The 27,500-nt window shown below is 45.9% G+C and overlaps 1 protein-coding gene across 2 annotated transcripts in view; it reads left to right on the top strand.

The window, feature by feature from the left end:
* LOC143026191 (uncharacterized) overlaps window positions 1-27,500 on the top strand; it is a 242,874-nt gene that overhangs the window by 190,366 nt on the left and 25,008 nt on the right. The gene's annotated exons all lie outside the window — the stretch shown is intronic.

Here is a 27,500-nt window from a genome sequence, read left to right as displayed (position 1 = left end):
AGCAAGGTGGTCCGTCAGTCAGTCAGTCAGTCAGTTAGTCAGTCATCTATCTGCTGCCGTTTTAGCTTCTGCAGGAACCTCTGTGCGCCCGAGAGGATGACGTCATAGTCAAGGTCGTCTTCTTCCGCCTCGAGCACAGTGGCGGGTTCTAGCCTCCTCCTCCTCCTCCTCCTCCTCCTCCTCCTCCTCCTCCTCCTCCTCCTTCTCCTCCTCCCCCTCCTATCCTCCTCCTCCTCCTCCTCCTCTTTTCTTCAATCGCGTTGTTGATATATGTAAGGTCTGCCATCCAACGTCGATTGTTCGACTGTTGAGGTTAAAAATAAATAAATAAATAAAAATTTATAAATAAATAAAAAATAAAATTAAATAAAATCGACATTTACTTAGTTACAAACCCTGGACTAGAATTGTCTGCTCCAGTATAGTTTAAACAAAAGTAATAAAAAAATATACGATATTAGATTAGGTTAGAAACCAAAACAGCCTTGTAAGAACTAATAGGCCCCCTGTTGTTCACCTGTCTATGTAACTCCTCCTCCTCCTCCTTTCCTCCTCCTACTCCTCCTTTCCTCCTCCCCTCCTCCTCCCCACCTCCTCCTTTCCTCCTCTTCCTCCTACTCCTCCTCCTTCTTTCCTCATCTTCCTCCTACTCCTTCTCCTCCTTTCCTCCTCTTCCTCCTCCTTTCCTCTTCCTCTTCCTCCTCCTTTCCTCCTCCTACTCCTCCTCCTCCCCCTCCTCCTCCTTTCCTCCTCTTCCTCCTACTCCTCCTCCTCCTTTCCTCATTCTTCCTCCTACTCCTTCACCTCCTTTCCTCCTCTTCCTCCTCCTTTCCTCCTCCTCTTCCTCCTCCTTTTCTCCTCCTCTTCTTCCTCCTTTCCTCCTCTTCCTCCTTCTTTCCTCCTCCTCTTCCTCCTCCTTTCCTCCTACTCCTCCTTTCCTCCTCCCCTCCTCCTCCCCCTCCTCCTCCTTTCCTCCTCTTCCTCCTACTCCTCCTCCTCCTTTCCTCCTCTTCCTCCTACTCCTTCTCCTCCTTTCCTCCTCTTCCTCCTCCTTTCCTCCTCCTCTTCCTCCTCCTTTCCTCCTCCTCTTCTTCCTCCTTTCCTCCTCTTCCTCCTTTCCTCCTCCCCTCCTCCTCCCCCTCCTCCTCCTTTCCTTCTCTTCCTCCTACTCCTCCTCCTCCTGTCCTCATCTTCCTCCTACTCCTTCCCCTCCTTTCCTCCTCTTCCTCCTCTTCCTCCTCCTTTTCTCCTCTTCCTCCTCTCCTCCTCCCCCTCCTCCTCCCCCTCCTCCTCCTCTCCTCATCCCCTCCTCCTCCTTTCCTCCACTTCCTCCTCCTCCTCCTCCTTTCCTCCTCTTCCTCCTCCCTCTCCTCCTCCTCCCTCTCCTCCTCCTTTCCTTCTCCTCCTCTTGCTCCTCCTTTCCTCCTCTCTTTTCCTCCTCCTTTTCTTCTCCTCCTCTTCCTCCTCCTTTCCTTCTCCTCCTCTTCTTCCTCCTTTCCTCCTTTTCCTCCTCCCTTCCTCCTCCCCTCCTCCTCTTCCTCCTCCCCTCCTCCTCTTCCTCCTCCTTTCCTCTTCCCCTCCTCCTCTTCCTCCTCCCCTCCTCCTCTTCCTCCTCCTTTCCTCTTCTTCCTCCTCCCTTCCTCCTCCCCTCCTTCTTTCCTCCCCTTCCTCCTCCCCTCCTCCTCTCCTCCCCTCCTCCTCCTCCCCTCCTCCTCCTCCCCTCCTCCTCCTCCCCTCCTCCTCTCCCCTCCTCCTCCTCCTCTCCTCCCCTCCCCTCCTCCTCTCCTCCCCTCCTCCTCCTCCTCTCCTCCCCTCCTCCTCCTCCTCTCCTCCCCTCCTCCCTTCATCCTGTCCTCCCCTCCTCTCCTCCTCCCCTCCTCCTGTCCTCCCCTCCTCTTTTCCTCCCCTCCTCCTGCTTTCCTCCCCTCCTCCTTTCCCCCTCTTCCTCCTCCTCCTCCTTTCCTCCTCTTCCTCCTCCTTTCCTCCTCTTCCTCCTCCCTTCCTCCTCCTTTTTTCCTCCTCCTCCCCTTCCTGGTGTGATTTGCTCTTTGCCTCATCTCCTAGACTCCGTTATCGGTCACCCCCCCCCAACCTTCAGTCACCCTCTTAATCCTCCCTCCCCCCTCCCCCCGAGTCACCAACTCGCTCCCCTTCCCTCCCTTACTCCCTCCATTCCCCACCCCCCAACCGACGTTCTCCTCCTCCTTCTTCTCCTCCTCCTTTTCCATTTCATCACCTCCTCCTACTTCCTCCTATTTCCTCCTCCTCCACCTTTTCCTCATCCTCTTCATCTTTATTCCTCCTCCTCCACCTCCTTTTCCTCATCCTCTTCATCTTTCTTCCTCCTCCTCATCATCATCTTTCTCCTCCTCCTCCTCCTCCTCCTCCTCCCCTCCTTCCTCCTCCTCCCCTCCTTCCTCCTCTTTTCCTCCTCTTCCTTTTCCCTTCTCTCCTTTTCCTCTTCCTCTTCCCCTTCCTCCTCCTCCTTCTTCCTCCTTCCTAACCCTTTTCCCTCCTTTCCTCCTCCTCCTCCTCCTCTTCCTTCTTCCCCCTCCTAATCCCTTTTCGAGGCACGACGCCAATCGCAGTCCCGGTCACGACTGGAGTTGATTGGTCGCCCCCCCCCCCAACGACGACCCAATCACTCTTTGAATGGGACTTCCAATCAGGCTGAAACCTACTCCTAGTCCCTCCCAATCACTCCACCAATCCTTGGAGTATCTTTCGTACACACTCCCCCCACTCCTCCCCTCTCACGCTCCCCCCTTCCCACGTCACACTCCCCCCCTCTACCCTCACACTCTCCCCCTCCCCCTTCCTCACTCATACTCTCCTCTTCCCCCCCACACTCCCCCCTCCCCACCTCACACTCCCCCCTCCCCCCTTCACACTCCCCCTTCCCTACCCCACACTCCCCCCTCCCCCTCCCCCCTTCACACATGTGATGATGAATGCGCTGAATGGCCTGAAGGCTCCAACGTTTTGACAAAAGTTTCATCATAATTGAATTCCATTTGTATCATTCAAACTCACATGTAATACAGCCTGGTTCATCTCCCTTCGTTTTCCGTCGGTTGGGTGATGAGGAGATGAATAGAATCGGCTGGCGGCAACCAGGGGTTTTAAAAGAAAGGACCAACTGGTACGGAGGGAGAGTATTCTTCTTCTTGTCAACCGAGCTGTACCACACCTCTGCCGAGGGCGACTCACAGCCCTCCTCTCTCTCTCTTTCTTTCTCTCTCTCTTTCTCTTTATTAGTCTCTCTCTCTCTCTCTCTTTCTCTATTTCTCTTTCTTTCTCTCTCTTTCTCTTTATTAGTCTCTCTCTCTCTATCTCTCTCTCTCTCTCTCTCTCTCTTTCTCTTTCTGTCTCTCTTTCTGTCTCTCTCTATCTATCTATCTCCATCCATCCATCCATCCATCCATCCATACATCTATTCATCCATTTTTGGTTCCTGGTGATCCTTCTCTCTTCTTCCTCCCATGTGGAAAACTGGTCGTCTAGTATAGAGACTTTTTTTTCTCCTCGTCCCACTATATCTATGCGTTCTATACGTTCTATAACGTTCTATATACGTTCCATAGTATACGCTAGCTCCGGAGACGTTTTCCTCAAATTACCTTATTTATGTGGAATATATAGGAAATGGACTGTGTAGGAGTGGTTTCTATGCCTTTGTCTTTTTGGCTACCCCCCGTGTAGGAGGAAAAAGCCTTTGGTATATGTATGTATGTGTTATTTACATATTTTAGGTTCTTGGTATAAAACTTCTCCATCAGAAAAATGTTCAATACTTTTTACGTTGTTTTATTTATTAAGTTATTAACTTGTTTATTTTTGTTTACTTTGTTCATTCATTTATATATTTTAAGTTCTTGGTATAAAACTTCAGCAGAAATACTTTCGTGACTTTTTTACGTTATTTCATTTATCTATTATTAAGAGGGAGGGAAGAGGGCAGAGGGGAGTGGAGTATGTAGTGGATGGAATGGGTGGGAGTGGATTCTATGCCTTTGTCTTTTGACTACCTCCCGTGTAAGGGGGAAAAAGCCTTTAGTATGTATATGTATTATTATTATTTTATTATTATTATTATTGTTATTGTTATTGTTATTGTTGTTGTTATTATTATTATTATTATTACTATTATAATTGTTATTATTATTATTATTGTTATTATTATTATTATTATTATTATTATTATTATTATTATTATTATTGTTATTATTATTATTGTTATTATTATCATTATTAATTATTATTATTATTTTTTATTCATCTATCTTTGTCCTAACGAAAGAAAAGGCACGATCTTCATCTGGAGGAGTTGTGGCCTCATCCCGCCAGAGGGCAGGTCCACTTTGCCCTTGCTTTGTTACTGACCAACGTGAGTCTCGATTTTACTCCTCCTCTTCCTCCTCCCTTTCTCCTCCCTTCCTCCTCCTTTCCTCCTCCTTTCCTCCTCCCTTTCCTCCTCCTCCTCCTCCTCCTCCTCTTCCTCCTCCTTTCCTCCTCCCTCTGCCACCAGAGGGTCTCCCAATGAAACTTTGTTCAGGAAAGTACTGACACCCCCTATGGACCACAGTTACACATGGTTCCTAATACATATATACATATATGTATATATACACATATATATATATATATATATATATTTCTAAATAGAAATGTAGTAGCACATTTGTAGATAACACACAGGAACCCACAGTCGGAGAAAGAATAAACTTCGAATAAAGAATAATCCTATATTTCGGCTATCAACTGTAGCCCTCTTCAGGAAAGTACATAAGATAGAGAACAGAGGGGACTTATAAACTACAGTAAGAAGAGATGTGGACAGTTGACCTCACTCAGACGCGGGGCTAACTGGGGTGGCGGAGGAGGGAGGGGGTGAGGAGAGGGGAGGATGTAACGTCCGCACTAGCTTATTTATTGCTGCGCGTGAGATAATGTCAGATGTCCACTGCCCTTTAGAAATATTAATATTAGGGCATTCCTCAATTAATGCTGATTCGACTATTTTCCTCCTGAAACCACAGTGGGACTTGAACACTAATCTGGCCTTACCCCAGTCGAAAGAATGATTCTTATTTTTAACATGAAGAAATACAGCCGAATTTTCCTGCCCATACCTAATTGACCTTTTATGTTCTGCCAATCTAGTGTTCAAGTCTCTCCCGGTTTGACCCAAGTAAACCAAATCACAATCTTTGCAGGGCAAACAATAAACACCAGGTGACTCAACTTCCTTCGGCTTTTGTTGAACGTTCACAATTTGCTTACGTACGGTGTTAGGATAGTGATAGGCAATAGTGAGACGTTCACGAGGAAACAATTTAGTAGAAGAACTGATGGTATTATTGAATGGAATTTTTAAAATGTCCTTAAAGGAGCGGTGAAAATTTGAGGGGACGGAAGTTTTAAAATGGTTGGCCCTAGCCTTACTGAGGGCTTGGTCCAGAAACCAAGGTGGATAAGCTAACTTCTCAAGTTGACATTTGATCACCTCAATCTCATGGTCCAGAAATTGAGGACTGCAAATCCTGAAAGCCCTCAAGAAAAGGCCAGAGGCAACACTTTTCTTGACATTGTCAGGATGATTGCTAAAAAAGTGGAGATAACTGCCTGAATGGGTGGGCTTACGGTATACTGTGAAGAATAAATTATCATCAGTTCTTCTTAACAAAATCTCCAATAAAGGGATTTGGTGTCCTTCTTCCCATTCAACTTTAAATTTAAGATTCGGGTTCAATTGGTTCAATTTATCATGGAACACATCAAATTGGACCCAACATTAATCCCATGCCGAAAAGATATCGTCTACGTACCTGAGCCAAATCATTTCGGGCGGTTTGATGCTGGGCAAAAGGGTACACTCAAAATACTCCATGTACAAATTGGCCAAAACAGGAGACAAATTGGAACCCATACTGCAACCGAATTTTTGACGGAAGAATTGGTCTTGAAAGGAGAAAACATTTGAAGAAACACACAGGCGAACTAAAGCAAGAATTTTGTTGACAGGGAGGGGGAAAGAGTCTTGAAACGGTTGCAGTTTGGTTTCCAAAAAAGTAAGTACATCATCAACATTAATTTTCGTAAATAACGAGGTAACATCAAGGCTGAGGAGCCTTAAACCCTGAACTTTCATATTTTTGGTCTTAGAAATAAAATCACATGAATTTGTGATATGAGAATTAGAGAAATTACCTACGTACGGGGATAAAATATCCGCCAGCCATTTAGCAAGTTTGCTAGTGCAGGAGCCACGGTTGGATATGATGGGCCTGAGGGGAATGTCTGTTTTGTGAATTAGGTATGGGCAGGAAAATTCGGCTGTATTTCTTCATGTTAAAAATAAGAATCATTCTTTCGACTGGGGTAAGGCCAGATTAGTGTTCAAGTCCCACTGTGGTTTCAGGAGGAAAATAGTCGAATCAGCATTAATTGAGGAATGCCCTAATATTAATATTTCTAAAGGGCAGTGGACACCTGACATTATCTCACGCGCAGCAATAAATAAGCTAGTGCGGACGTTACATCCTCCCCTCTCCTCACCCCCTCCCTCCTCCGCCACCCCAGTTAGCCCCGCGTCTGAGTGAGGTCAACTGTCCACATCTCTTCTTACTGTAGTTTATAAGTCCCCTCTGTTCTCTATCTTATGTACTTTCCTGAAGAGGGCTACAGTTGATAGCCGAAATATAGGATTATTCTTTATTCGAAGTTTATTCTTTCTCCGACTGTGGGTTCCTGTGTGATATATATATATATATATATATATATATATATATATATATATATATATATATATATATATATATATATATATATATACATATATTCTATCTCTGCTTTCTGCCCCTCTTTTTAAACTTCCTTTACTATTCCCCTCCATGACTCCACCACCTCTTCGTCAGGATATTGTCCCCAAGGAAAGAAGCGCTGGTAGTTATAGACAGTGAAGTGCAATACACGCACGCAAGGCTTGATGGAGCTGTTGGATCTACTAATGTTTAGCGACGTCTCTCTCTCTCTCTCTCTCTCTCTCTCTCTCTCTCTCTCTCTTGGGTTTGTTAAACGTCACGTCCCGTCACACATGTGTCACATGACACGTGATGATGAAGTTTTCAAATGACACGTCTTTCATTTGGCAGCTCAACATTTGTCTGACAACTGCGTCATTTGCAAAGAAGAAAAAAAATCCCCCCTTCTCCCGATGTAGTCGTTACCGCGAGCTCCCCTTCCACCTCCCCCCACTTACCACCTCCTCCTCTTTGTCTCCCTTGACCTCCACTTACCCTCCACTTCATTCCCCCCCCCCCCGTCCTTCCCTGTGCCACCTTTTTCCTAGTCACCTCTGCCTCCAGCTGTGCTTCCACCTCGCCTCTCTCAGTCGTTGATTCCTTACCTGAAGCTTTTCCATCTCCGCCTCCCATTGGTTGAGGCCCCAAACGCTTCCCGTTTCCCCATTGGTCGGTGCCAGGTCCATCTCCGTCCCCTATTGGTCGTCCCGTCAAAACTGAAATGCAGAGAATCAGAAGGAGGGGGAAAGAGAAGTGTACTTAGCAACATACTTAAATGTCACCAGAATCCTTAGCGTTGTTACCACCGTATCCTACGCGCGGTACTTGAAATAAAAAATTTCTCTCTTACTCTCTCTCTCTCTCTCTCTCTCTCTCTCTCTCTCTCTCTCTCTCTTTAACACACACACACACATAGAACATTGGTCGTAGAAGTGTCTATATTTGATCTCTAAGCTCTTATCCAAGAGGGCAATAGTTGCCAGTCGCGTGCCCAGCACGTGACTCAAAGCTATGGTGAATCACATTCATATATTGCATTTAAATCCTTATTTGTACACTGTCATGCACAAGAGCTCAAAAGGGCTTGCACAGATTATGAATTAGCGAGTCATCATTAAGGTCGACTGTTTCGAGGAAGGGGATAGTGTTACGAAAGTGATGGTGTCATGTAAGCATGTATTTGTATTACGTAGTATATGTAGATTCGTCTACGTAGGTTGATATGCAGTATCAATCTGTCTCCATAAGATCGGTGTCATTCCTTTGAATCTATAACCCAAGGAAATACCAGTTGTTTATAGAAATGTAAACAAACAGACGACGCCAGCGCCATCTCTTGAGCGCACGGGGAAACTAATGGGGAACGGGTGTTCATCTTTGGTATGGAGTTTCTGTTTCCAATTTTATGTATTTATTTATTTTTCCGTCCCCTCGTATTGCACCGCGGAATGGAAGGGTGAAGGTTGGTGAATAAAAACCCCTGACGGCATCGAAGATAAAGATATCACAAGTTGTAAAACGCAGCGTAAAGGACAGTTACGTGTGAGGACTTGACTGACAGGTCTCACTCGTTCATTCATGATGATGACGATGATAATGATGGGGGTGGACACACCAAACAGGAATGGGTCTGCGACCTTCATGAGGACGCACACACGAGGGGTGGGGGTGGGGGGAGAGAATGGACACAAGAAGGAAGAGGGGGAGGTTGGGGAGGGGGATGGGGGAGGGGGGGAGTGCCACGGAGATGAACGGAAGAGAACGTTATGGCAAACAAAATATAAATGAGGTCCCTTCGATAGGCGAAGGATTCATCTCTTGACTTCATCGGTAACGTCCAAGCCTTACCTTCCAAAGTTTCCAAGTGTGTGCTTGCGTGTGTGTGTGTGTGTGTGTGTGTGTGTGTGTGTGTGTGTTTGTGTTTGTTTGTTTATTCGAGGAAAGCCTAAAGCACTCCTTCCTTCCCCTCTCTTCCCACTTCTCTTTCAACTGATAAAACCCACCAACATATTTCACTCTGTCCTCCCTTTAATCTACCTTCCACCCTCCCCCACCTCCTCTTCTTCCTCCTCCTCCTCCTCCTCCTCCTCCTCATCCTCCTCCTCCCCTCCTCCACCACCGACTCCTCCTTCACTTTCCTTTTCCTCTTTCCCTCTCCTCCTCTTCCGCCTCCCTCCTCCTTCTCCTTTCCCTTTTCCCCGTCCTCTCCCCCATCCTCTTCCAATTCATCTTTCCTTTCCTTTTACACTTCCTCCTCTCCCCTTCTCCCTTCCCCTCCCCTTCCCATCCTCCCCTTCCTCTCCCCTTCCACTCCCCTTCCTCACCCCCTCCCCTTCCTCTCCCCTCCCCTTCCCCACCCCTTCCCCACCCCCTTCCCTTCCTCTCTCCTCCCCTTCTCCACCCCCTCCCCTTCCTCTCCCCCTCCCCTCCCCTTCCTCTCCCTCTCCCCTCCCCTTCCCCTTCTTCTCCCCTCCCCTTCTTCTCCCCTTCCTCTCCCCCTCCCCCTCCCCTCCCCTCCCCTTCCCTTCCCCTTCTTTTTTATCCTTCTCCACCTTTATTCACTCCCTCCTCCTCCCCATTAATCACTCGCACCCAAATCTTACTTCTGAAACTCCTCGACCACGTAGCCCCTTAATTTTGTACCCAAAGTCATCCGTGACTTATCTCACCTCCTGGTTTCCTCTACCCGACTCACCCTGTCCCCTCCTTCATCCTTGTACAGCCCCCTCTCCCACTCCCTCCCCCATATCCTCTCCCTCCCTTCCCCCCCCCCACCCTTCTTCTCCTCTGTCCTCCTCCATCCCCGTACCTCTTCCTTTATGTCGCTGAGCAGATCATGGCCACTGAAATTATTCCCTCCCCAACCCCCAACCCCCCACTTCTTTTGGTATCCTCCCCCTAAATCCCCCTCTTGCTCTCTCTTCATCCGACCCCCTTACCCCCACCTCACTCCCTATCCTCCCCCTCCCTTCCCTCTCCCCCTGCTCCTCTCCCTCTCTTCCCCCCCTCCCCCAGCTTCTCTCCCCCTCCCTTCCTTTCCCCTCTTGCCCTGTCACCGCACCTCTGCCTCTTCCTTTGGTGTTGCCAAGCAGGTCGCGGGAACTGAAATTCCCACCTCCCCCTCCCCCACCTCTATCCCCCAATGCCGCAGCAGTATCAGGAGATCCTACCCCCCCCCCATCCCCCTCCAGTGCCGCATGGGAAACCTCAACCCACAAAAGCGCAGCAGAGGTAGGTTGGGGGGGGGAGGGGGGCAGGAGGGTGCGTAGTCCTCCGAGCTGAATTCAATCGTCTGTCATCAGCCTGAACAAGTTCCTTCGAAGACTCAGCGTGCTCGAGAGTTCTGAGACTCTTCTCTGGCTGAACAGACATTGCCCAAGAACGCAATTCCTGAAGAGGAGAAAAAGTGCTCTCAGGGAAGGAAGAAGGAACAGGGGGCGTCCAATGGGATTTCTGTCTGAGGGTGGGTAGGATTTTTTGTAGATGGGCAGGAATTTTTGAAGGCGAAGCAAAATCAAAGACATTATGCATATACAGTTAACAGTACTGGGTTACATCAAGAAACTTCACGTTGGCCGCATAGACATATGTTTACATTACCTGCATTTGTTACATATTGTCTTTTATCATTAATATTCTGTAACTTAGAAATTAACGAAATTACACCCTCCGGATGCCCATAGGAAGAAACCAACTCGGCCAACCGCGTAGTGAGCTAAAGCGGAGTAAACTTCCCGCAGAGCCGAACGCTTGTCACACAGTTCGAAAAGGTTTGAGGTGGTGGCACACCAGGTATTTCTCGATAGCATGCTACTCGCTTTTGCTTCTTCGTTTGAGGAGAAATGACTTCGCTTTTTTTTCTCCCAAATGTCAAATTACTTTTGCGTCATATAGCGAGAAGTTAAGTGACGAGGTAAGAGAAGTTAAACTTATACGAATGTTAGACACATTGTTCTTACACAAGCCTAGAGTATTGTAACCGAGGTTGTTTCTACTCAAAATGAAATAGCAAAAGCGAGTAGCATGCTTGCCACAGCATAAGTCTCCTTTGGACAGACATTCAAGCAAAACAATGTGATGCCCATCAGTTCATTTGTTTGTATGTTTTGATGTTTTGTCTCTGTTGGATTTTCTGATTTCTGTTCCAATGGTTGTCGTCATCTATCCGACGTCATCGTCGGTATGGACCAAATGGTCTCCCGCCGACATCTTCCTCCTTTTCCCCGTCTTCTTACTTTTCCTCCTCTTCCCGCTTATCTTCCTCCTCTTCCTCTTCTTCCTACTCTTCTTCCTCTTGCTCCCCTCCTTCCTCTTCATCTTCTTCCTCTTCCTTCATTTCCTCTTCCTTCTCTTCCTCTGCCTTCTCTTCCTCGTCCTTCTCTTCCTCGTCCTTCTCTTCCTCTTGCTCCTCTTATTCCACCTCTTCCTCCTATTCCCCCTCCTCTTCCTCTCCCTCCTCGTCCTCCTCATTCTCCTTTTCTTCCTCCTCCTCTACATCTTCCTTCTCCTCTTCCTCTTTTTCTTCCCCTTCCTCCTCTTCCCCTTTTTCTTCACCTTCCTCCTCCTCGTCCTCCTCCTCCTCCTCCTCCTCTTCCACCTGCTCCTCTTCTTCCTCCTCTTCCTCCTCCTCCTCCTCCTCTTCTTTCTCTTCTTTCTCTTCTTCCTCACCTTCCTCCTCGTCTTTCCTTTCCTCCTCTTCTTCCTCTTTCCCTCTTCTTCTTCTTCCCCCTCTTTTTCATCCTTCCTCCTACTCTTCCTCCTCCTCTTCCTATTTTTGCTCTTCTTACTCCTCCTTTTCTTTCTCCTCTTCCCCCTCATCCTCTTCCTCCTCCTCTTCTATCTCTTGCTCCTTTCCTCCTCCTCCTCCTCCTCCTCCTCTTCCTCCTGTTCCTCTTACTCCTCTTTCTCCTCTTCCTTCCATCTCTTGTTCCCCTTCCTCTTCTTCTTCCTCCTCTTCTTCCTCCTCTTCCTCTTACTCTTCTTTCTTCTCTTCCTCCTCCTCTTCTTCCTCTTTTTCCCTCTCTTCCTCCTCTTCCTCTTGTTTTTCATCTTCCACCTCTTCCTCCTCTTCCTCCTCTTCTTCCTCCTCTTCCCTCTCTTCCTCCTCTTCCTCGTGTTTTTCATCTTCCACCTCTTACTCCTCTTCTTCCTCATCTTTCTCCTCTTCCCTCTCTTCATCTTCTTCCTCTTCTTTCTCATTTTCCACCTCTTACTCCCCTTCCTCCTCATCTTCCTCCTTTTCCTCCTCCACCTCCTCCTTTTCATCCGCTTCCTACTTCCCTTCCTTCTCCTCATCTCCCTCTTCATCTTCCCCTCTTCCTCCTTTTCCTCCTCCTCCTATTCTTCCTCCTCCTATTCTTCCTCTTCATTCCCATCTCTTCCTCCTCCTCTTCTTTCTCCTCTTCCTCCTCCTCTTCCTCCTCATCTTCCCCTCTTCCTCCTTTTCCTCTTCCTCCTATTCTTCCTCTTCCTCGTCCTCTTTATCCTCTTCTACCTCTCGCTCCTCTTCTTCCTCCTCCTCCTCCACCTTTTCCTTTTCCTCTTCCTCTTCCTCACCTTCCTCTTCTTCTTCACTTTCCTCTTCTTCCTCCATTTCCTCCTCCTTATCTTCCTCCTCTTCCCACTCTTGCTCCTTCTTATCCTCCTCTTACCCCTCTTCCTCCACCTTCTCCTCTTCCCACTCTTGCTCCTTCTTATCCTCCTCTTACCCCTCTTCCTCCACCTTCTCCTCTTCCTTTTCCTTCTCTTCCTCCTCCTCTTTTCTTCCTCTTCTTCCTCTTCCCCCTGTTCCTCCTCTTCCTTCTCTTTCACCTCTTCCTCCTCTTCCTCTTCCTTCTTTTCCTCCACTTCCTCCTCTTCCTCCTCCTCTTCCTCCTCACACTCGTGTTTGGCTCACCGTTGCCGTCATCCGTCCCGAGCGAGGCCGAGCGGGGATCTTCTTCGCGCGCGCGCGCGAGACTCGTTTTTTTGCCTCTGAGCGCGACATTTGCAAGAGTCGGGACCGTTGACGTTGCTCCCGGATTTTTTATTTTTTTTTCCACTCGCTTACATCCGGGATGAGAGCTTAGAATCTACGGGAATCCAGTCAGAAAGTCAGTTCAGATAAGTAAGGATGGCTTGGGTTAGTCACAGTGTTAGTTACATCCGGGATGAGAGCTTAGAATCTACGGGAATCCAGTCAGAAAGTCAGTTCAGATAAGTAAGGATGTCTTGGGTTAGTTACAGTGTGTGTCTGTCGAATCTGAAGAGGAATCCTTAATTACCGATCCAAACCAGATTCTCTGGATTTTTTTTTTTTTTTTTTTTTTTTTTTTAATATCGCAGTATTAGGGTAGGTGACATTGGTTTAAGTTTGTGGTAAATTATTAGTTAGTATCATTCAGTGCCGACTTCAGTGGGTCCTGTTTAACCCATGAAGTAATACCTGATTCTGAAGACTGTATATCTGAATAACAAGTCAACAAATCTCCGAAAGAGACGAAATGTTTGTTTCTTCACGAGGAGGAGGAGGAGGAGGTTGGAGGAGGAGGTTGGAGGATTGTCATGGCCATCGAGGTCGACATCACCCCTTCCTCCTTCGCTGTTGAGGAGGAACCCCAAGGAGAGGATGAGTGTGGGTGACAGGGGTCGGCCAAACTGGGACGGAAAGCTCCAATGGGCACATGGGCGGGGGGGGGACCAGACATCTCAAGCGTGAACATGCTAAACAGCCGGCGAAAATGATGATAGATTGGTAGAAATGATGATTAATTTCCCCCCCCTCTTCATACGTTCGGTGTCTGTTATATTTTTATTTATTAATATAGTGTTATTTCTAAGGAAAATGGGCTAAAAAATTAGCATAATTATGCTAAATCTGGTCACCAGACATCTCAAGCGAGAACTTGCTAAGCAGCAGACGAAAACGATGCTAGATTGGTAGAAATGATGCTTAATTTTTCCCCACTCTTCATACGTTCGGTGTCTGTTATATTTTTATTTATTAATGTAGTAGTATTTCTCAGGAAAATGTACTAAAAATTAGCACAATTATGCTAAATCTGGTCACCCGGATAGGGGACGAAACGTGGATTGGGTCTCCGGTACCTCGTTGTGTTACGATTTCTCGGGAGGTTAGGTTAGGTTGGGTTAGGTTAGGTTAGGTTAGGTTAGGTTTGGTCGGGTTAGGTTAGGTTAGGTTGGGTTAGGTTAGGTTGGGTTAGGTTAGGTTGGGTTAGGTAAGGTTAGGTCGGGTTAGGTTAGGTTTGATTAAGTTAGATTAGGTTGGTTTAAGTTAGATTGGGTTGGGTTAGATAAGGTTGGGTTAGGTCGGATTAAGTTTGGTTAGGTTAGGTTCGGTTAGGTTGGATTAATTTAGGTTAAGGTGCTTGATTAGGTTAAGTTAGGTGCGTGGTTAGGTTAGGTTAGGTTTGGTGAGTATAGCTGGGAGAAGATTCGACATGCAAAGATCGTGCACAGTCGGCGTCAATCATAGAGTTTGTGAACAGACACGGGTACAGACGAGGTTAGGAAGAAGAGTCGTAGAGACGAACTTGAGGAGGTTCCACCAAGTTATGAGAATGGTTGAGAGTGAGGCATGGTTGAGGAATGGTTGAGGCATATTCAGCGGATACGTGGACCTCTTGCCAGAAATGAGAAAGTGAGAGAGACCGAGAAAGAAAAAGGTGGATAGAGAGAAAATGGATAAATACCTATGACTTGTGCTCAGACTGTCGAAGATGGGGTAATGTGTGGAGATGAACTGGGGAATAGAGTTACAGTAAGGATGAACTTGCAGTAGCATCTGGAAGGGAAAGGGACGCAATATCCCTTTAGTTGGAATTCTTACGCGTGGGAAGTTTTGGTTATGCATAGAAATGTCCCCGAGGAACTGATCCAGTATGAATACTAGCACACACATAAATACACGTATTTCCACGTGTGCATGGATACATGTAGGCATAGATACGTACACACACGCGCGCGCGCGCACACACAGACACACACACACGCATTTATGTTCTCACACCGACACTTACGCGCGTGCACTCGTGCACACACACACACACACAACACACATATGTCCAAGGCCGACAAGACGGACAAGACACGAGAAGAGTCAATCGGGTTTATATCTCCTCCTCCTCCTCCTGCTCCTCCTCCTTCTACTCCTCCACTTTTTCCTCTTCCTCCTACTCCTCCTTCACTTCTTCCTCTTCCTCCGACTCCTCATACTCCTCCACCTCCTCCTCCTCCTCCTCCACTTCTTCATCTTCTTCCTCCTCCTCCTCCTTCTAACCTTTTTTATCCAGTCTATTCTGCATGTATGGGTCTCTCTCTCTCTATCTATCTATCTATCTATCTCTCTCTCCTTTTCCATCTCCCCTTCTCTCCCCCTATCTCTCCCCCCTCTCTCTCTCTCCCCCCTCTCTCTCTCCCCCCTCTCTCTCTCTCTCTCTCTCTCTCTCTCTCTCTCTCTCTCTCTCTCTCTCTCTCTCTCTCTTTCCCTCTCCCCTTCTCTCCCCTATCTCTCCCCCCTTCTCGCTCTCTCTTCCCCCTTCTCGCTCTCTCTCCCCCCTTCTCGCTCTCTCTCCCCCCCTCTCTCTCTCTCTCTTTCCCCCCCCTCTCTCTCTCTCTCTCTCTCTCTCTCTCTCTCTCTCTCTCTCTCTCTCTCTCTCTCCTTCTCTCCCCTATCTCTCCCCCTTCTCGCTCTCTCTCCCCCCCACTCTCTCTCTCTCTCTCTCTCTCTCTCTCTCTCTCTCTCTCTCTCTCTCTCTCTCTCTCTCGCTCTCTCGTTGTCGTTGTCGTTGTTGTAGTTCGGGGAGGCTGTTGGAGGGGGAGGCGGATAGAGCAGGATGAAGGAGGGGAAGGGGGTTGGGGTGATGGTGTCTTTGTGTTATACATGGAGCCCTTCGTTGTTCCACGTAACCTTAACTGTTCGCCATCTCTAGGCAAGAACTGGTTTACCGACAGTGGTTAACGAATGGAATTGGCTTAGTAACCATGCAGTTAGCGAGCGCTGAAACTATCGGTTGTTTTATGAGAGGGTTAGACAACTTTATGTATGGGGTTGACAGGTGGTAAAGGTCACGGGACTGCCTACTGTAGGCCTTATGGTCTCTTGCAGTCTCCTTCATCCTTTTGTTTTTATGAGTGATCTTCCTCCAACAAATGCATCGATGACCTCATCGTCATCTGTTGAGGAACTTCCTCCAATGTGGACCTGTTTCTTCGTTTCTTCGTAGGCCTGTCTTGGTAAGGGGGGGTAGGGGGTGGGGGAGAGGGGGGTTGGGGGGGAGAGAAGGGTGGTTACTGGCCCCAAAACCGCGACGTTCACTTTCAATTATATAACGGGTGACATATCGTCTCCTAAACCGTTATTTTTGGAGAAGACGCGTCATCCTTAATTGGAAACTTGAACTATCAGGTACTTATCTCTTTCCTCCTCTCTTCGTTTCTTCTTTGTCTTATTTGCTTACCTTGATTCTTTTTTCTTTACTTTGCCATTCGCCTTTTCTGCCTAAGTACCGTGTAGTCTCGTGGATATAAGATTCCATCACGTCTTTCTGGGACAGCGTGGTTCCATGATGTAAAAGTCTGCTTATATAACGACAGTACATCTGGTCCGTTTTATCGTCTAGCTGGCCGTCTGGAGCTGAGGACCACCAAAAGCATGAGTAGGTTGTACAGCCACTGTCAAGTGTTCTGTTACGTTTCTTGAGCTTAGCAATGGACACAATAAGATATCTTTTACCGTTGTACTAATACAAGATGCACTGACAAAAGCCCGTTTACTGCGGGAGAATTTTTTTTGTAGAGATTTTTTTTTTCCTCAGAGGCTGTACGTTGTCGCGTGGCCCCTTTAGCGACATAATTGGTACTTTGTTGCATTTTCTTCTCTGTGGAAAACTACCCGATTTCCTGAAAACTCTATTTTCTTCTCTCTCTCTCTCTCTCTCTCTCTCTCTCTCTCTCTCTCTCTCTGTCTCTCTCTCTATCTCTCTGTCTCTCTCTCTCTCTCTCTCTCTCTCTGTGTCTCTCTGTCTCTCTCTCTCTCTGTCTCTCTCTCTGTCTCTCTCTCTGTCTCTCTCTCTGCCTCTCTATATATCTATCTATCTATCTACCCATCTATCTATCTACCTATCTCTGTCTCTTTCTCTCTCTCTCTCTCTCTCTCTCTCTCTCTCTCTCTCTCCACAGAGACTATGGTATCTGGGCATGCTGGTCGCAAACCTTCTCCTTCCGTGCTTTTATATTCACTAATTTCCTCTCAAGAACTTGTCCTTGCGAGGGTAACACTCTCCCATTATCTATCAACATATATGGGTATCCCTTGCCTCTCTTTACTCTAGACGAAGAAACCCTCCAAAAATCCTCGACAAGTTAACCTCTGGACCAGCGTTTCTGAACCAAGGTTCCCTGGAACCCTTAGGCTCCGCAAAAGGTCCCTAAGGGCTCCACGAGAATAAGTGAGATAAGCTAATGCACTTTTCATTTTTTATTTAATTTCATATACGTGATATGATTAAACACGCATGGCATATTCTTGGTTCTTGTGATAATGTAATATAGACATCATCCTATCTAACCTATTATTACGATGAAAAGAAAATGAGAAAGATATAGTATATGTGTTTTTCTTTTGCGCAGGCGTTCCTTGAGACATGCAATTTATTTTAAAGGTTACGCAAGGGTAAAAAGGTTGAGAAACGCTGTTCTGGACAGTAACACTTGCAACACCCCCCCACCCCACCCCACCCCCACCCCCGTCTCTCCTTTCTCTGCCATCCCCACACCAGATGAAGTGGATGTCTACCACCAGTATTCATTGACATTTCGTCTTCTTCATCTTCTTCTTCTCCTTCTTCTTCTCCTTCTTCTTCTCCTTCTTCTTCTCCTTCTTCTTCTTCTTCTTCTTTTCTTCTTCTTCTTCTTTTTTTTCTTCTTCGCGTTCTTCTTTTTCGCGTTCTTCTTCTTCTTTTCCTCTTCTTCTTCTTATTCTTCTTCTTCTTCTTCGCGTTCTTCTTCTTCTCTTTTCTGGTCGTAGCCTCGTCTGTTACCTCTCTTATCTCTCCACCATTTCTCCAAGAACGTCCGCTTAGCTACCCACACCGACAAAGCATCTATGAGGTAATAATTCTTTGGTTTCCCTTGGAGCCATCACTGGATTCCGTTCCCGTGACCTCTTGCTTACGTGCAGAAGATATTACGGATGTCTTTCTTTTCTTTTCTTTTTTATCGGGGAGACGTGCCACAAGCCTTCTCTAACCCCCAAATCTAAAAAAACTGGTTTAGCCGCACTTGTTCTCGAGCGATCCGAGCCGGGGATGAGCTTCGAAAACGGTACAATGTCCTTCGAATTCTTGACTACCATAAACTGTTTACGTCTGTCAGGAATCGTGCCAGACCTGTTCTCTAACCTACGAGGCATTTGTGATAAATAGGAATTTTCAAAATGTCGAGTTTTTCCTAGATCTTCGCACGGGCTTCGCTATCTAGTCAATAACATTTCCAATACCTCAATTTCAGCTACATTGAGTTCTCTCTTCCACAGAGATGTCACTGTTGATGTCTTACTCCTCTATGAAACTGTACTCATAAATCAGTCTCCTATCCCCTTTTCTTTTTATTCTTCTTCTTTTTCATCTTCCTCTTCTTCTTTCTCTTTCTCTTCTTCTTCGTCTTCTTCTTCCTCTTCTTTCTCTTTCTCTTCTTTGTTTTCTTCTCTCTTCTTCCTCTTCTTCCTCTTCCTCTTCTTCTTTTTCTTCTTCCTCATCCTCTTCTTTTTCTTCTTCCTTTTCCTCCTCTTCGTCTTCTTCTTCCTCTTCTTTCTCTTCCTCTTCTTTGTTTTCTTCTCTCTCTTCTTCCTCTTCCTCTTCTTCTTCTTGTTTTTCTTCTTCCTCTTCTTCCTATTCCTCTTTTTTCTTCTTTCTCTTCTTCCTCTTCTTCGTTTTCTTTCTCTCTCTTCTTCATTCTCTTTTTCTTCTTCTTCTTCTTCTTCTTCCTCTTTTTCTTCTTCTTTCTCTTTTTCTTCTTCTTTCTCTTCTTCCTCTTCTTCTTCTTCCTCTTCTTCGTTTTCTTCCTCTTCTTCTTTCTCTTCTTCCTCTTATTTTTTCTCTTTTTCTTCCTCTTCTTCATCATCTTCTTTATCTTCTTTTTCTTCCTCCTCTTCGTCTTCTTCTTATTCCTCTTCTTCTTCCTCTTCCTGCTTTTCTTGTTGTTCTACTTCTTCTTTTCTTGGAAGGATTTGGACGTTCGTCCTCCTTCCTTTTCCTGTTCCTACTTTGAAGAAGATAATTACAGGAAAGATGTTAGTTAACACGGAGGCCTTAGAGTCTTAGAACACGGAAGCCTTAGTCTTAGACCCATCGGCACATGACCTTCCCCTCTGCTGAATATAACCATCAGGAGCTAACCGGAACTACAAAACATCTAAAGATCTTCGTCTTAGCAACAGGATCAACTCTCGTTTTCTAGATTAGCTTCTGCACTCCATTCCCGCCTCTCGTTCTGTTGCCATTTTCCTGGTCACCCTTCTTCCGAGCTAAGTCATGATATTCATCTTCCCAACCATGGACCCATGAGCGGTCGTTAACTCCTTGAGATGTTTTCTTCTTCTTCTTTGTCTCTTTTTTACGACTGGGATTCTCAGAGACTCTTTGAAATGTCTTCCTATTCTTTGGTATTGTTGAGGTCATCCAGTGTACCCGTTCCTCCTTTTCTTCTTCTTCTTCTCCTTCTTCTGCTTCTTCTTCTTCTTCTCCTTCTTTGTTTCTTTACTACGACTGGGATTCCCAGGAACTCTTTGAAATCTCTTCTTATTCTGCGGTATTTTTCAGGTCATCCAATATACCCATTCCTTCTATTTTCTTCTTCTTCTTCTCCTCTTCCTTCTTTGTTTCTTTTTTACGACTGGGATTCCCAAAACTTCTTTGAAATGTCTTCTTAATCTTTGGTATTTTTTAGGTCATCCAGTTTATCCGTTTCTCTTTCTTTTCCTTTTTTTTTTTTTTTTTTCGTTTCTGTTTTACCATAGGGATTTCCAGAAACTCTTTCTTTCACTTTTTTGTTTCCACCTTGTCCACGACTTCGTCTTCCTTGAAGAAAGGTATCGGTAAACTGGCTCTTCTGCCACATTATTCTTTCCAGGTTTTCTTCTGCCACATTTTTCTTTCCAGGATTTTTTCATGACGGTGCTTTGTAGGCTCCTTTTTCCGACAGCTCTTCTTTTTTCCATGACGGTATTTTGCTGGCCAAGCTTTTTTCCTCTTTGATAACTTTACGTCATTTTCTGAAGTACTCAAAGGTCGGCTGAAATTGGCCTTCGGCAGGGAAGTGCGTCAGACGCTCTCTTGCTTTTGTTGGGCCAGCAGCAGCCCAGCGCAGTTCCTGAAACAGTAATGATAACAATGATACTCGTAGACGATAACGATCTTAGCATGTTTTCGCGGTGATTCCACAGCACAGTCTACCATTACCACCACGTGACATCCCTCCCGGCGTCTACCGTCTACCTCTGTACAGTAGATCCTTCGGTTTCACTCCAGCCTCAAATTATCCTACCCCGCACCCCAAATCCCCCACCCTCCGACACCCTCTCCCTCGCAACACCCAACCACCACCGCAACAACAACCGGTGGCGTCTTCTCGCTGCACCAGCAGGATCTTCGATCCTTGGGAGCCCCTTTGTCTTGTCGTTCGTGATTGGATGCGCATGATTTCCTAAATCTGATTTGCCTAGGATCTCGCTTATCTTCCTCCTCTTCCTCCTCCTCCTCTTCCTCCTCTTCCTCCTCCTCCTCTTCCTCCTCCTCCTCTTCCTCCTCCTCCTCTTCCTCCTCCTCCTCTATTTTGTGACATCACATTCCAGCTTATCGTCACTGGGCTTCGGTCCTGGCGACCTCTTCACTTTCTCTGTGGGCAAGCTCCTTCCTCCCTAACTCCCTTCCCACCCCTATCACCACCGTCCATGCACACTCCCACGGTCTCTGGCATCCCTCGCTCCCCACCACCACCACCCATCCCCCACCCCACATCCCCACCTCCAGTCCCTTATCTGTCGTTCCACTCTTGTACATTCCAAGATCGGTACACTGTGGGTCTGCCTACCTTGATACGTTCAGTAATACTTCAGCTTCGAGCCTTCTTCCGAACTGTTCCTCTTCCCTCCCTCAGAAGGACGCTGGACAGATGTCTGTCATCGCCTTTCAGGGCGCCGCTCTCAGGACGAAGAAGTTGGTAACCGTAGATCCCAAGTACTTCTCGCGTCTGCCAGCACTTCCCGAATGCGATTTTCGTCTCAGGACGCCCTCTACAGCTGCAGCCTACAGGTGGAGGTGTTCAGTGCAGGTTGACAGGTGTTCAGAGTGGGGTCTGTGAGTGAGAACGGGAGGGGAGGGGAAGGGGTGAGAGGGGAGAGGGGCAGGCTGCCAGGTGGCAGGTGGACAGGGATAAGGATAGGCAGCCAGGAGCGTTGCAATCCTGGTTTGGAACTGATCCAGGGAGGGAGGAGAGGGAGAGGTCCAACCCGACTCATCCCAGCGTCACAGTTAGAAGCGTTGCTTCACATAACGGAACTGTCTGGTGGTCACTCACGTGTTGTTGCCTTTGCACTGCCAGGCTGGTTCCAACGGACTGTAGGAAAAGAACACTTTCTTTGCCGACGGAGAAGGAAACATTCCACTCATCCTTTAGAGTCCAGTGGTTCTTAACCTCTGGTTCAATGGTTCCTTGTGGGCCATCGTGATTCACAAACAATGCCACAAATAAAAAACTAGTGATGCACTAGGGCTCTATCCACTAGTGATGGGATTTCTAGGAAGCTAAAGAACAGCAATACATAAGAACGGGGTACATAAGGAAAAAGGTTGAGAGCCCCCTGCTTTAGACTACGGATGGCCTCTCCGGCGTCTAACAAATCGCAAGGACAGAAGAGTCGGTAAACTACAGTTCATAACAACCCCCAACACCAACCAATTGTTTGGGGGTACTCAGAAATAGCTTATGTTATTAGCACATCTCTTTTTGCCACTAGGGGAAATGAAGACGAAGTGTTGTGGAGATGGTGGGGGGGATCTGCTAGACATGATACTGTCGAAGCTAGAAGACAGAAGGCGAAGGCAGTTGAAGGCAGAGGTGAGTGAGGGAATGAAGTACAGGATGTATGATCCGAGAACGAGGAACATGTCACCCTTCCCCCCTCCCCCTTCCCCTTCCCCTCCATCCTGAAGGAGGACCTTTGTCGTTGTATGCCGCTGTAGGAGGGTAAAGAGTCGGATCACTTTCACTCTCTTCCTCTGCATGAGGACAACGAAGCGATGCAGAGTGTGGGTGTGGGTAGTGGGGGAGTACTTGTCTTCTTCTTCTTTTTTCTTTCCTGTCGACCTTGGAAACGGACGCCGACACAAGTTTGTAATATGCATGATGCGCAAGCACACCTAAACACCAGGATGGTCGAACAAGCATTCAGATGAAGGAGCAGACAAACAATTACGTCTACAGTCAAAAACAAAAAAATGCATAAGTGAATACACGAAGGCATACGCGCGCGCGCGCCCGCCAACACACGTTGGGAAGATGAAGAAACAGAGACGGGACCCCTATCAACGTTGCTACGTCGGAGAGAGTTATCTCCCCACATACCTTTGTCTTCCCGGATTTGTAGCACTGCAGGTTCAGGTTGCATCTGCGTACATAGACATGTTCGGGTCGGGCCAGCATCGGCAGTATGCGTAGGACGGGTGAGCGGATGCACTTTCTCAAAGTAAAAAAATAAATAAATAATAAATAAATAAAAATAAAAAAGGATCGTGGTACAGCATGTTTGAATGACCGTCCGGAGGTGGAGGGTGAGGAGGAGGAGGAGGAGGAGGAGGAGAAGGAGGAGGAAAGTGCAAGTGGTGCACTTCTGGAGGCTTGGTGGAATGTAGTCCTGCCCTTCTTCTCTGTCTAAGCACCACTTTTTCCTCTTCCTCCTCCTCCTCCTCCTCCAACTCCTCTTCCATCTCCTCTTCCTCTTCATCCTCCCCTCAACCTCCTCTCCATCCCTCTCCATCTTCTCTTCTTCCTCCTCCTCCTCCTTCTCTTCCTCCTCACCCTCCTCCTCCTCTTCCTCCTCCTCCTCTTTCCATCTTCTCAACATTTCTTTCTCCTCCTCCTCCTCCTTCTCTTCCTCCTCCTCCTCTTTCTCTTCCTCCTCTCCTCCTCCCCTCTCCTCCTCCTCCTCTTTCTCTTCCTCCTTCTCCTCCTCCTTCCTCCCCCTCCTCTTTCTCTTCCTCCTCCTCCTCCTTCCATCTCCTCCTCCTCCTTTACCTTCCACCATCCTCCGCTACCCTCAAGGCTGAAGAAGTTTCCAAGACCCACAGCTTCTGTCCTACATAATGGCCGACAACATGTCCTTCTTGCACGGAGTAACCGTCACAGGTGCCCACCCTCCTTCCCTCCCCTACCACATCCTTCGTGCCTGCTTCTCCATCCCCATAGTTCTCTCCCTGACTCATTCACCCACACACTCACTCACTCACTCACTCACTCGTCCCACCCCACCAACTCTCACTCACTCACTCCTCCTCGTCGACCTATCCAACCGCCACTACCGTCGCCAGTTTGTTGTTTCATGTCCGGGATTAGGAATAATACCTGTTGGTCGTCCAGAAGGGCGACCCAATGGTCATCCAGTGTCACAGCGTCAGGGGGAAGGGGGGGGAGCTGACATTTGACCAGTCGAGGCAGTTTACAGGGGCCATTTTGTAGTGTATGTGTATTCATGTACGCATGTCTGAACGAGGGTATTAAGCATCTGTGTTATAATGGCTCCCTCGATTTTCATTGACCGGGAGCCAGCTGCACCCCACGGCGACTAAGAAAGAAGGTCTTTCAGGAAGTCCCCTCAGGTGTGTGTGTGGGGAGGGGGGGTAGATCTCTTCGAGAAGAAACGTTAGACTTCTGCCGCGCCGCTGAAAGTGTCACCAGATGAGAGTTGGAGGAAAATGGTTTCCAGGGTTGTCGCCGGTTGTCAGAGTTCATAGAGATGTTGAGCTGCCCAATTCGGAGACCGAGTACCAGCCTATCCAGGTGGAGGAGGTGAGGGTGTTGATGATGCGGATCGAAGACGAGCGACGTGGACATGAATCCATCCGACGTGCGTCTCCTAGGGGCACTGCGTGTAGGTCTTCGGTCCCAGGATGTGTTTGCACACACACACGAATAAGACGAAAACTCTCAACTGTACAAGGAAAGCAAGAGGCCTGGGTTGTATTGAGTGGGAGGGGGAGCACTTCTGCTTGCCCATAGTGATCTCTGTACAGTGTTGTTTATTATCTAACTATACATATGCATTTATTCATTTCATTTATCATTTATATTATCATATTTTTATCTATTTGTCTATCATTATAATTTTTTCCGCATTCGACCTAGTTATGAACCAAAAGGTCTTCTGTCGGCATGCTCCGCCTTTGTAATCCTTTGTATATCGTGAGAAAATGCAAGGGAACCAAGGCGGATCAGGAGAAAACGGCGACGAGTTTGATTCGAATGTCGACATAAACGCAGAGCCCTCTGGAGGCGCTATACCGAAACTAAATGTAAATAGAGGCTTTGAAACCCCAAGAGGGATTGGTAGATTGTACGGCGATGACCTATTTTCTGGCTTTGGTAAGTACGAAAAAAGAAATTTGAGTCGAATCATAGACATGGAAAGGGAGATGAATTTTAATAGAAACTCGTGGGAGAGAGAATTCATGGAATTAAGGAAAGAGATTGTGATTTTAAGGAAAGACTATTTTGAAGTCAATAGAGAGGTATGTGAACTAAAGAAGAATTCCGAAATAAATAACGAGTTAAGTGAATTAAAAAAAGAACTAATTGAGGTTAAATGTGAAAATGAAAAGATGAAAAACAATGATACTACCAATAGTGAGAATTTAGAAGAGAAGTCACAAAAAACAGGTAATGTCTGAAATGATTTAAGAAAACTTAGGTGAGGAAAATTTGCAGAAGATTAAGAAATGTAATTAAAACAGAGAAAACGAAGAGATAACTTTTAAAGAAATAGTACAGCAACAGATGCAGAGAAATACAAAGGACGCAATTATCCAAGTAATCAAAGAAAAAGCAAATTGGGTCAGAGATACAGTGAATAGAAAAAAGTGTATTGTAGTATATGGACTAAAGGAAAAACATGGTTTGGTTAGGCACTTCAAAGAAAAAGCAGAAGAAGAAATGGCAAAAACAATTCTAAAAGAAGTCCAAGACGATGACCAAGAATTAGAAAAAGAAATAGAAGTATATAGAGTGGGACAATATTCTACAGAAAGAAATAGACCCCTAAAGATAAAACTAAGATCACAAATGATAGCAGAAGACATATTGGCCAAACCAGGTAAGTTAGCAAGAGTGAACGTTACAACAATATATGGACATAAAGAGAAATGAATGTTGAGGAAAATGAAAGAAGACACTAAGAGATGAAGCCAAAGATAAAAAAAAAAAAAAAAAAAAAAAAAACGCGAAAAGAACGGAGACCGAAAGCAAGGAGTTCTATTGGAGAGTCTTAGACATAAGGCTGAGAAAATGCCATACCAAGGTAAACGAAACGAAAGAAACAGAAAAGGGATGGAGAAGAAAAATGAATAAAAGTGGCCTATACTAATATAGACGGATTAATCTCAGGATTGAGTGAACTAAATGATTACCTGTCAGAAGAAAAACCAGACATAATGGGAATTATGGAGACGAAATTAAGGGGTTCACTACCACCAAATAGTGTTGGACATGGGTTATATAATTTTTGGATTAAAAAACAGGAACGAGAAACAGTGCGGATGAATCATGAATGCTGTACTAAAGAGGTTCCTTTCATTTCCCCCCGCGGAAACAAGTACTTAGGGCCCTCCCAAGCACGAGACAAATCACCATAAACCCAATTATGAGACACAACCCCACAAATCAAAGCCCAAGACAAAAACACCACAAAACCAAGCATATGACATTTTGTCACGACACGAATTCGGAGGTTTCCCCTAGCACGTGACAATTCATCAATGCCTGAATTACCAGGTGACCGGTAACCTCCCCCCAGTGAAGAGCTAATACAGAAATTTATGTATATAAAGTAACATAAATACAACACCGGAATAATTCTTATCCTGACCAGATAGAATATTCCTAAGAGCTGAAGAAGGGTCTTGAACCCAAAATTGCGATATAGCAAACATGACCACCTACAGCAGTGGTTCCCAAACTTTTTTTGGCCGCGACCCAAATCCAGACCTGGTGAAGATATGGCGACCCAAGCATCAAAAAGCAATTTCGAAAGTCTTCTTTCATTGAAAACACAAGTGTAGGGAAGCTTTTGATTGAAATCATTTTTTTCTAACAAGGTCTCGCAACCCATTCTTGAACACTTCGCGACCCATAGTTTGGGAATCGCTGACCTACAGTGAAGTCATAAACCTCCTTTCAAAGGACCACAAGTCCATACTAAGACATATTGAAAATACATTTAAGAAAATAAATGCACGATTAGCCATCACTTTCAATGAAGTATGTATAAGAGGAAATCTGCCCATGTATACTATTTATATATATATTATATATATATATATATATATATATATATGTATATATGTATATATATATATAATATATATATATATATACGTGCATAAATATAATGTGTGTGTATGTATGTGCATCACGTGTGTAGGTGCATATATAGGGCTTTACATACACACACACACACACACACACACACACACACACACATATATATATATATATATATATATATATATTGTATATATATATACAATATATATATATGAGTGGAAGGGTGGTGAGCTAAACACAGAGAACAGTTAGTTTTATTCACACGTTTCGCCCATACCAGGACATTCTCAAAGTACATACAGTTTCAGAAAATTAACAGCTTATATAATCCATCCTTGCCGTGTTCCCTTACCTCTATACTCTCATCCGTCCTCTACCCTTTTTTTTCATGTGACTCCGACCATGTCACTTCTCCCTCCGTTCTCAATTTTCCTTTTTACCTCCTTGACAATCAGAGTACCTACAGCTCCTGCCAATTTTATAAACCCTTCCCTATGGTTGATGCAGGGTTTATAAAATTGGCAGGAGCTGTAGGTACTCTGATTGTCAAGGTGGTAAAAAGGACAATTGAGAACGGAGGGAGAAGTGACATGGTCGGAGTCACATGAAAAAGGGTAGAGGACGGATGAGAGTATAGAGGGAGGGGAACACGGCAAGGATGGATTATATAAGCTGTTAATTTTCTGAAACTGTATGTACTTTGAGAATGTCCTGGTAAGGACGAAACGTCAGTGAATAAAACTCCAACTGTTCTCTGTGTTTAGCTCACCACCCTTCCACTCATTTGTCTTCCATACTTCAATATATATCACTGTCCAGTAATGTCGTTACACATTAGTAATTGCACTAAAAACCCACTATTATTTGGATTTAAGAAAAGAAGAAAGTAACGAATTTCCGTATATTTCGATCACTTGCTGTGATCATCTTCAAGCGGAATGCATAGACAAGAGAACATACATATCTTATATTAAGATGAGAGAGGTAAAGTTAGGGAACATGGACAAGACATCTCATGTGACATCTATATTGTTACGCGGGTTATGTGGTAAATCGTCCGCTTTTACAATATAAGGAAATAATTTATTAACTGCCAAGGTGGTTATG

Source organism: Oratosquilla oratoria, chromosome 6 (genome assembly GCF_046742065.1).
Source record: "Oratosquilla oratoria isolate Oo_2021 chromosome 6, ASM4674206v1, whole genome shotgun sequence".
Lineage (NCBI taxonomy): Eukaryota > Metazoa > Arthropoda > Malacostraca > Stomatopoda > Squillidae > Oratosquilla > Oratosquilla oratoria.
Note: the sequence above shows the minus strand (reverse complement) of the source record. Positions and strands in the feature narration are given on the sequence as shown.